General features: G+C 35.4%; 1 long non-coding RNA gene across 2 annotated transcripts in view; it reads left to right on the forward strand.

Moving 5' to 3' along the window:
- The window catches only part of LOC123511213, a 15,922-nt gene extending 5,919 nt beyond the window's left edge, over positions 1-10,003 (forward strand). Inside the window, exon 3 of one of the 2 annotated variants that reach the window (XR_006676709.1) lies at positions 6,344-10,003. This is a non-coding gene — a long non-coding RNA (uncharacterized LOC123511213). Of the gene's footprint in view, positions 962-6,343 lie in introns of those variants that run through there. The other variant, XR_006676708.1, reaches the window with a different exon arrangement.
- The last annotated feature ends 500 nt before the right edge of the window (positions 10,004-10,503 follow it).

The raw sequence follows: 10,503 nt of genomic DNA on the forward strand, positions 1-10,503 counted from the left end.
TTAGCATATAGAAGTCATATTTGTTACAGTACTACTCTTGAGGAACTTCAATGATGATATAAAGATATGTAATGTATTCTAATTGAATCAAAATAATGGTCATAGTAATACAGGTCTAGTTTAGTTTTGTATGAAGACTGGAAATCTCATAAGCTGTATAGTACAAAATTTACATCGTCTTTATTATCTCATAAATCTTTTCAATTTACGTCCATCTAGAAATAGTACTGTGTGACTTACTTTAATCTGATCACCTTGTAATATACTATTGTTTTAATCAAATATTGCCCTTAAGGATTGTTTTGATATTAAAGGCACTAATATTTTATCATTTATTGTGTGTGTGTGTGTGTGTGTGTGTGTGTGTGTGTGTGTGTGTGTGTGTGTGTGTGTGTGTGTGTGTGTGCATGTGTGTGTGTGTGTGTGTGCATGCACATGTGTGGGCATTAATGTATCTGCATGTGTGTATATGCATGTTCATCATGTTGTAATGCTAATATGTCTCATTGTAGAGATATTACACAGAGGAGGAAGACCCAAGAGAGGGATCCCAGTCTCTTCAGACTGTCTCTTCCATTCACCTCATGTGACACAAGGAATACAGAGATTCATATTCTGTACCTCATATCTCAATGCTGGCAATATATTTAACAGCTTGGGCTGACTGCACTATAAAGTAATATGAAATACAGTGTATTGGTTTATGAAATCATTACATTCCTATGTTTTTTGCCTTAGTTATCCCTTTTGTTGGGATATTAGCTTGCTTGATCATTATCATTATACCATAAATCTGAATCCTGAGCTAGGGCCATGACAAGAGTGGTAGATTAGCAATCCTATCCTTTTTTCGAGTGTGGATGTGTTTACAATGCACAAGTGACCAAAAAGTAGTCTTTGCTATACCCTTAGAAACAAATAAAGCATTGTTTATAAAGTGAAATATAAATTATTATCATCATCATGATGTTGGATATCCTATTATATATAATAGACACATGAGTATCCTTCTGGATGAGGGAGGCATTCACACATGCCATGTTAGTTTGACATGTAGGCCTGATAGCACACTCCTTGACAGGCTGGGAGAAAATTGGCTTTGCATTTTGTACAAATATAAAAGTTGAATGAAAGGAACAAAGAATCCTTTCCTCTGTATTTTATTTTCACAATGGGACAAGAAGTGATGTCTTGCATGAACTCTATGAATGGAAACATAAACCTTGCATGTACATTAGTAGTGATATGGGAGAACACTCCAAGCACCATCACAAGTGAAAATCCTGTCTTTAGTGCAAACAATACCTTAAACCATCTCCTACCATGTAGGGTTGCTTGGGGTAATATCTTACTCAGCCAAAAGGGTAAAAAAATGCATTACATATAAAGTATTATTTTCCATACTTAACCTAGGAACATAGGAGTCTTTTACTCCATAGTAAAATACTCCAAGCACCTTCAGTTGAATCACCACAGCTACCGATTGAGCATGGTGGTTGGTCCTGATGTGGCATAACTTCATGTGATGTCATGAGTGGCTGGCCAATGGTGCCACCACATTACTCTGACATAGACAGCACTGATCTAGCCAATGGACTTGGAGCATTTTCCCACATACACACTCATAGTTGTCTTGCTTCAACCCTTGTCACATTACACTAGCCCAATGACTACTATTTTGTGTTGTGTTTATGGCCATTAATGATTAGTGTTATAACTGTCTTCAATCTTAATATATTGTATCTTGCTATTTCTATCAATACTTTCACACTAACTGTTCTGGCCTTTCTATCTGCATGCCTCGCCTCCTGCTGTAATCTCACTGCACAAGGCTTTCTTTTTTTCTGTCACCCCTATTCTATTCACCTCTTTAATGCAAAAATTAAACTGTATTCTCAATCATTTATTCCTTTCTCAAAACAGGAAACAGTAATACTTTATCTCTTCACATGCTTAATGTACTTTGAACTCTAATAAGTAATAATAGGTTGTATTGATTGAATTTTCTTGAGTTTATAGGAATCTGGTATCCTAAAGATTAATTTGGTATATTTAATAAAAACTGTATGGTTAAAACTGAGATACATATAGGGATATAAATAGAGTGGAGACTCAGTACTTGAACGTTTTAATAGTCGAACTTTTCAATACTTGAATGCAAAAGTTTGATTTAATACTTGAAAAAATGCCTGATAGTCAAATGTCCACACACATGGCTGTAAACAAAGGGTCCCTGACCTCTCTCTGTACCTCCTTCAGTTGTACTGATGCAGTCATCAGAATAATCTCCTGTGTTCTGCCTGTCTAGTTTTTCATTTATAAACTTACACTGACACCAAAGGCTTATTAGTGGTGAAAATATCTGATAATCGAACGGCCGCACACATGGTTGTAAACAAAGCTCTGACCTCTCCCTCCCTGCCACTGCCATTGTCCTGTTCTGATACTGGCATTACCAGTAATACCAAATAAAATTACAGGTAACTCGATTTACACGATAGATGCGTTCCAAGAGGCATCACGTATTTCAAAATTCACATAAAATAAATTTGTAATTCTCATAAGAAACAATAGATAATAGGGTGGATGTGGGATGTGGTCCAGATCGTGTATAAGCAAACCGATCGCGCAAATTTAATGAATTACAGTGGAGACTCAATACTCGAATGTCTAAATAGTCAAACTTTTCAATAGTCGAATGCAAAAGTGTGACTTGATACTCGAAAAATACCTATTAGTCGAAGGTCCGTCCACATGGCTATAAACAAAAAAGGCCTCATCCTTCCTGCCATCCCACCGGTTCACTGCAGCCAGTTGATCCTTCGCTGTCATAAGAATAACATTGTCCTGCACTTTCATCCTTCCTGCCACCCCATGCGCTTCACTGGTTCACTGCAGCCAGTTGATCCTTCGCTGTCGTAAGAATAACATTGTTCTGTGCTTTCATCCTTCCTGCTGCCACACGCGCCCCACCGGTCCACCGCAGCCAGTTGATCCTTCGCTGTCATAAGAATAACATTGTCCTGTGCTTTCATCCTTCCCGCTGCCCCATGCATCCCACTGGTCCACCGCAGCCAGTTGATCCTTCACTGTCATAAGAATAACATTGTCCTGTGCTTTCATCCTTCCTGCCACCCCACACACCCCACTGGTCCACCGCAGCCAGTTGATCCTTCACTGTCGTAAGAATAACATTGTCCTGAGCTTTCTCTCTGGAGTTTTTTTTATTTATTTATTTTTTTTTTATTTATTATTTTTTTTAGAAGCTTACAATGGCACTGAAGAGGCTTGTTAGTGGTGAGAATAAGCCTACAAGAAAGAGTGTAGTGACAACCACCAAAAGGAAAAAGGAGATTATTGATAAATACGAGAAAAAAGGAAGAATAACCGATCGTGCAGCTGAGTACAGGCAAACCCCGCTTAACGAAGGGGTTATGTTCCTAAAAAACACTTCGTTAAGCAAAACTTCGTTAAGCAAACCGATTATAACAAGTTTAACCCCTGACTTGAACTTCCATTGAAAGTAAGCAAAGCAAGAGTTAATCATAATACAGTGAAAGGTTTAATGAAAGTAAAAATTATGAAGCTTAACATTTAGGCAGTTAAATTTAATTTAAGTCATTATAATGTACACTAATGTATGTATGTATGTAATTTTATAATGTTGATGATCTTAAATTTATGAAGGGAGGGAGAGTGAAACGGGAAAGACACTAACCGGCAACCTGTGGAATGTAAACAAAGGGTGCATCATGGTACTGCATACAAAACTTATGTACCACATTTCCATTATCCATTATCCATTGTAGAGTCATGAGTTCAGGTGGTTCTTTTAGCTTGCAAGGAAGATACAGTCTCACCAGCCTTCTTAATAGAGTCTGCTGACTTGAAAATAGTAGAGACAGTATATGGAGTCAAGATGGGGGCCAGCAATGCTATAGTTTTCTCGCCTCTCGTGTCTGTGAATAATATCCAGCTTCACTTTGAGAGTAAGAGACTTCCTGGTCTTCTTAGGAACGCTAGACCACATTGCAGGGCTTTTGGTGGTAAGTTGAGCAAGTGAAGAACAGCTGCTGCTGACGCTGTTATGGGAGTGAGTGGTGCATGTGCTGTCCACGAGAGGTTTGATCTTGATCTTCATCTTGATCTTGATTCTACATGTGTCCCAGGATTTCTCCTGAGGCAGGCCTTAGTATTTGCAGCTTCTGGTGTATTCAAAACCTTGTTGGCTTGCGTGATACGGCAGGGCTTTCAAACTTGGAAAACATTTCCTGGATAAAACTTCGTTAAAGCGAGTTTGGTGTTTGTTAAACGAGCAGATGGTAGTAAAATTAAACCTTTGTTGTAGTGAAATTTCGTTGTGTGAACCTTCATTAAACGGGGGTTGCCTGTACTGTATAGCTAAATCTACAGTAGCCACAATACTAGATAAGACAGAGCTCATTAAAAGAGCCGATGTGGATATTGGTATGGAAAGGCAATTTAAGCGACCTGCGGAAGTGGAAGAAATGGAAAAATTGTTGATTGGATAAACCAAAGGCAGATGGCTGGTGATTCTTTGTCAGAGGGCATAATTTGTGCGAAGGCTAGGCTGCTGCATCGTGATCTTATTTCTGATACTACATCTGACTCCAATGATGATTTTAAAGCAAGTACAAGGTGGTTTGTGAATTTTAAGAACAGAATTGGAATTCATTCTGTTTGTTATATAGCTAGATCATGTTTGGTATTTTTTTTTTTTCCCAAAACAGTCCGTTTCATCACAATCAAAGATCTGTTGTGGGCTTTAGCACTCCTTATCCACAAATTTCTTAAATTCAGGCACAAATTATTCAGCGGCAACTCTGTCAGCACGACAGAGTTGCCGCTGAATAATTTGTGCCTGAATTTAAGAAATTTGTGGATAAGGAGTGCTAAAGCCCACAACAGATCTTTGATTGTGATGAAACGGACTGTTTTGGGAAAAAAAAATACCAAACATGATCTAGCTATATAACAAAGGAAGAGAAGTGTTTGCCAGCACACAAGCCCATGAAAGACAGGCTAACCCTGCTTCTGTGTGTCAGTGCTATCGGCGACTGCAAAATTAAATCGCTGCTTTTTTCTAAACTTGGTTTTGGCAATGGCTGGAACGAATTACCTGATTTATAGGTATCAATAGTCAAACTTTTTAATACTCGAACAGCCATTTGGAACTAATTAAGTTAGAGTTTTGAGTCTCCACTGTATAATTTTTTTTTTTCGGTCGCATATTAACAAAAACGCGTGAATTAAACACGTGTAAATCAAGAGTTACCGATGCACATCCCAAGTCCTGCCACAGTCAAGAGACAAACAACTTTCTTCTGTATTCTGGTGGTAGTTTTTCATTTAGAAACTTATAATAGCACCAAAGAGGATTATTAGTGATGAAAATAAGGAATCTAGTAAAAGTGCAAGTGTTTGTGAGCCACAGCCCTCCACTAGTGGGTTCACAGGAATCACACCTGGAGAAAAGTTACCAGACATTTTCATAGATGGTGACTCGTCCTCCAACAACCTCCCTCCACCTCCCCTCCTCTTCTACATTATCCATCACCAGCCTTCACTTATGGTGTGTGTGTGTATAAATTAAACTTTAAAAAATTACATCAAAATTTTTATGAACTTTAGTTTTGCTAAGATTAGAACGAATTATCTGATATTTATAGGTATTGATAGTCAAACTTTTTGGTACTTGAACAGCCATTTGGAATTAATTAGTTTCAGTGTTGAGTCTCCATTGTACATATTTGCAAATTTTTGGAGTGATTTGTGGCTTTTTTTTTTATTCTTAATGGGATTGGATCTTTCTTCTGCAACAATACTCACATCTTATTATTTTGTTGTTATTGATATTATTATTATTATTATTATTATTATTATTATTATTATTGTTATCATTCTCATTATTATTATCATTATCATTATTATTGCTACTACTACTACTACTACTACTACTACTACTAGTGCAATATTTATTTTTAGTACTGTTTATGTAATACTGATATTTACCTTCATATAGTGTGAAAAACACTTTTAGTTATGCAAGGGTACTAGGAATATCTTCTCTGTTTTTTAATTTATGTAATGACAAGTCTTATTTGAGTTCTTTACCTCTTTTGTGGGGAAGATAACCTAATAATGTGTGTGTGTGTGTGTGTGTGTGTGTGCATATATATTTATATATATATATATATATATATATATATATATATATATATATATATATATATATATATATATTTGTTTATTTATTTATTTATTTATTTATTTTCACTTAAGATGCAGCACATTTATTTGCCTTTTTCATTGTTATCTTTAGTCAGTTAATCAGTTATCTCAAGTGGCATTCTCCCAGAGAAGTAAGTGAGCTGCCCTCCAGAGAAACTAAAGAAGATGCATAGTTCCCTATTATTCAAATTTCCTGTTTCATAATCATTCTTGGTCATATGTTTTTGTATGTTTTGGAAACATTGCAAATAGGTCTCATTTGCATTTTATTTCTTTAAAAGTTATAGATTTAACAAATATTTGCAAACCATTGACATTCCTATATAGCATTCAATATTTATAAGTGTTAGTGTGATGTTTGTTATAATTACTGGAGTCTTTATGTGGTATAACTTTTTTTGTCCAATATTTGTACAAGTTTGAAGGATGGAAGCCTTTTGTCACCACCATTCCTTCATATTTCTGTAATGAAAAGGTTATCATGAATCTTTCAAACATTTTGTTCAAATGATATCAGATGAAAATAAGACTAGTCCCAATTTTCTACTTGTGAAAATGAGAAAAGTAGAGTTCTTCATATACCCAACTTGTATTTTTGTACAAAGCATGAAACTGCTATTCACACGTAAGCTCTCTTGAGCATAGATGCAAGAAACTGCATGAGACTTACCACCCTGTTCCACGCCAAAGATATGCATGTTCTTTAAATCAATAGTAGGTCTTATATGGGAGCTGATTTCTTCTAGACATGAGGGTTGGTCTGTTTTGTCATACCATTTGCTATCTTTTGTATCACTTCAATAACTTCTATATTTTACCTAAGAGTTGTGCTGGATTGAGGACCTGTTTACTCTTGTCCATTTTCCTTGTTCTCTGAGTGGTGATTGGAATTCATAGATGTAGCATCAGTTAGCTTCTTAGACATAGCTGGGTTTCTTTAGTTTAGATAAATGGAGATCAATACTAAGTTTAACCCAACTGTAAAGTAGTTAAGTAGAGCGCTCAGAACTGCCACCTTGGTGGCACTCTTAAGGATATGTATTAGTGTTTCCCTACTCTTTCTACTTGACATAAAACCTTAAATTGTCTGGATACTTCTGAGACTTGCTGTAAATAATAGACAGATTCATAACATCATGTTCATCATATGCCTTGATGAGGATATCTATGCTGTTAGGTGACAGTTGGTGTGAAAACTATTGGATATTATGAGGTGTCTCATCACAACCAACCATTAAACATCAGTTGTTGCTAATGTGACCACATGAATGCCTAGCCATTTAATCTTGGAGTTTTCTGGATTTTTTTGGCCCACAGATGTCTGAGTATTTTTTATATGTATAAGAGGTGAAAGCTGGCTACGGGCAACATAAAAAAAAAAAAAAAAAGGCTCACTAAGTTTTGCCAGTCCCCTTGCAGATGGGGAGTCTTTAGGAAAAGGAGTCAGGTATAGATAGGCAGGTACATGGTAGGTCCTTTTACGTAGAGACAGGAAAACTTTCATTGTAGGAATCATGGAGCTAAGGGTGATAAACTTATATTTCATGAATTTGATGGATATTTTCTTTAGTGATTACATTCTTGAGCAACATTTACCTCATAATACTAAACAGCCAATATTATTTTGGAAAGGTTTTACATCAGCATGACACAGGTTGATGTCTGTTTTGTCAGTATCTTTTGTAAACAATGGTTATAATTTGTATAGAAATCCTAGACTTCAGTAATCTTATTTTTAAAGGTTTGTTATGATTGTTTATTAGTTTTCTTGTCCATGTAAAGTTGTTACTCATTGTTAGTCTGTTTAAAGTAGTGGTTCTTAACCTTGGAAGCATCAATAATTTCCAAGGGGAGTGTGAGCCCTTGGGAAAAAGTAGGAATTTCTCTAATTATATTTGTCATTCTCTTAACGAGAGCGTGGTGAAGTAATGAGTTTATGAAAATGCCATAGTATCTATCACCTTTGTTCTTTCAAATCTGGGAGTGAATTGTATTCATAGATGCAAGAGGGGGTGTGGAGGGAAGGACAGATTCTTAGTCGGGGTGTGGTAGTAAAAAGGTTAAGAACCACTGGTTTAAAGTCTATCTAAACACACAAGTATTTTGAAAAAATTGCATATTTGACACAGACAATAAATGTGATTCTAAAGAAATTATAGTTATTAGTATCTACTTGAAGCTGATTCATTCAAATTGTTTTGTTATACCCTAAATAATGGTATGTGCTTTGCAGTGACCTAAATAGATACAGCATTTTTTTTTTTTTTTTTTAATTACACATGTGAAGATAGTAATCAAATAAGTATAGCCCATGAGTGACATTTATTGTGCCAAATATTTTCTACCTCCTAACACATCTTGTAACATTACATACACAGACAAACAACACAAATAGTATAAACGTTGGATAAAAAATGAGAGAAAGAGCAAACTTGATTGCAGTTTATAAAGCTTATGGGAAAGTGAAAGGGATGGAATGAAGTGATTTAATGGTTTGAAATACATGAGATGCTACAGGTCATGGAAAAAGATTAAAGAAGAGTGCTTGTAAGTGATGTCAAAAAGTATAGTTTCCTATCTATAGAAGTAATTATTGATGTATGGAACAGACACTGTGCAGACACTCATAATGAAAGTCAGTCCATCATGTTACCTGTTAAATTTTTCTTACATGATAAAGGCCTGAGTGAACTGTCAATAGCTTTAACTTTCCATGTCATTACTTATTATTATAAAGCTATATGAGACAAGCAGGGAAAGGTTTCAATGAAGATGAATCTGATTCAGATGTTTGAATTACAGTTATACTTGGGTACTAATATTATAAAACAGTATTTTGATTACTTTGTTCCACCAGTCATGACAGCAATTGCCAACTGTTTCTTGACAACTTGGGAGAAATACCAGGGAATGATAACAATTTCATTGTTATATCTTTGCCATTAAAATCATAATAAAGACTAGAAGATGTATGGCTCCTCATGTCATTTGAGAAGTGAGCATCACACTACGGGTAGCTTCTTCACATATTGCCATGGTTCATGGTCTCTTGTACTGTTTGCAGTGTGGTGCTATTCCTTCCTCTTGTCATGAGCAGGATTGATCTTCCATGTTAGTGCCTCATGACTGCTTACATTACATATGTTACTTATTATATTTGCTACAGTTTATGACGTTACAGTGTAATTGATTTTTAAAAGGGAAAAGTAACTATATTTTAGAATAAGTATGTTAAAACCTGCTGATGTATACATTTCATACAAATATTATATATATATATATATATATATATATATATATATATATATATATATATATATATATATATACACACAGTGGAGGCTCAATACAGGGGATCCTCGTGATTCGACCGTTCGCAGTTTGAATTATCGCCCATTTGAACTCAGTTAATTAATACCCAATTCTCAAGGTTCGACCGACTGACTCGCCAATTCGAAATTCATATCTCGCACGCCACCCACCTGGTGAAATCCGCTGCCACCACAAATTCGTACCCGGCCCGCCAGGCGGAAGTGTTAACCAACTCTACCCTGTGCTGCACAGATTGGGGCTACTTTTGAAGGGTATGCACTATTTGAATTCATAATCTGCTACCTGTGATTTTTTGGGCTACTTAATTCATGATATGTTTGAGCTGCTTGATGACATTATTGGGCTACATTTGCAATTTTTTTCTAAATGTTAACAATAATAATGATGATGTTAATAACATAAATAAAAGTAAGAATAATAATAATAGTAGTAATATTAACCATGACATTGAGGACAGTGTAGTTATGGTGCTTTTTCTTTTTTTGTGGTGAGTAGGCAATTGATGACATGCTTCTCTCGCCTCACCGTACGTCAAGAAAATGACTTACTAGATAATGCAAATCTTTAAAAAAAGTGATGCTGAGGAAGTGAAAGGAAAAATCTTTAAGGCAATAAGAATAATTAAGTTCTGTTAAGAAGAAAAATATTTTGGTTAAATTTAGATAAGAATGGAAATAAAAAAAAAAAAAAAAACAGAAAACTTATGGAAAAATGGTACATCGTGAAAGAGGACTCCACTCCCCATGGAAAGAAATGTGAGTAGATAGTGGTAAGTACAAAATATAGTAGTTAAAGTAATATGTTTTTTTTTTTTTTTTTTTTTTTTTTTTTTTGGGCTACATTGTGGTGAAATCTGCTACTTTTCATTAGGAAAATTTGACAACACTGCCTGTGTGTCGCTTCCTCTGCGTCTCTCGC

Source organism: Portunus trituberculatus, chromosome 31, assembly GCF_017591435.1.
Source record: "Portunus trituberculatus isolate SZX2019 chromosome 31, ASM1759143v1, whole genome shotgun sequence".
In the NCBI taxonomy this organism is placed as follows: Eukaryota; Metazoa; Arthropoda; class Malacostraca; order Decapoda; family Portunidae; genus Portunus; species Portunus trituberculatus.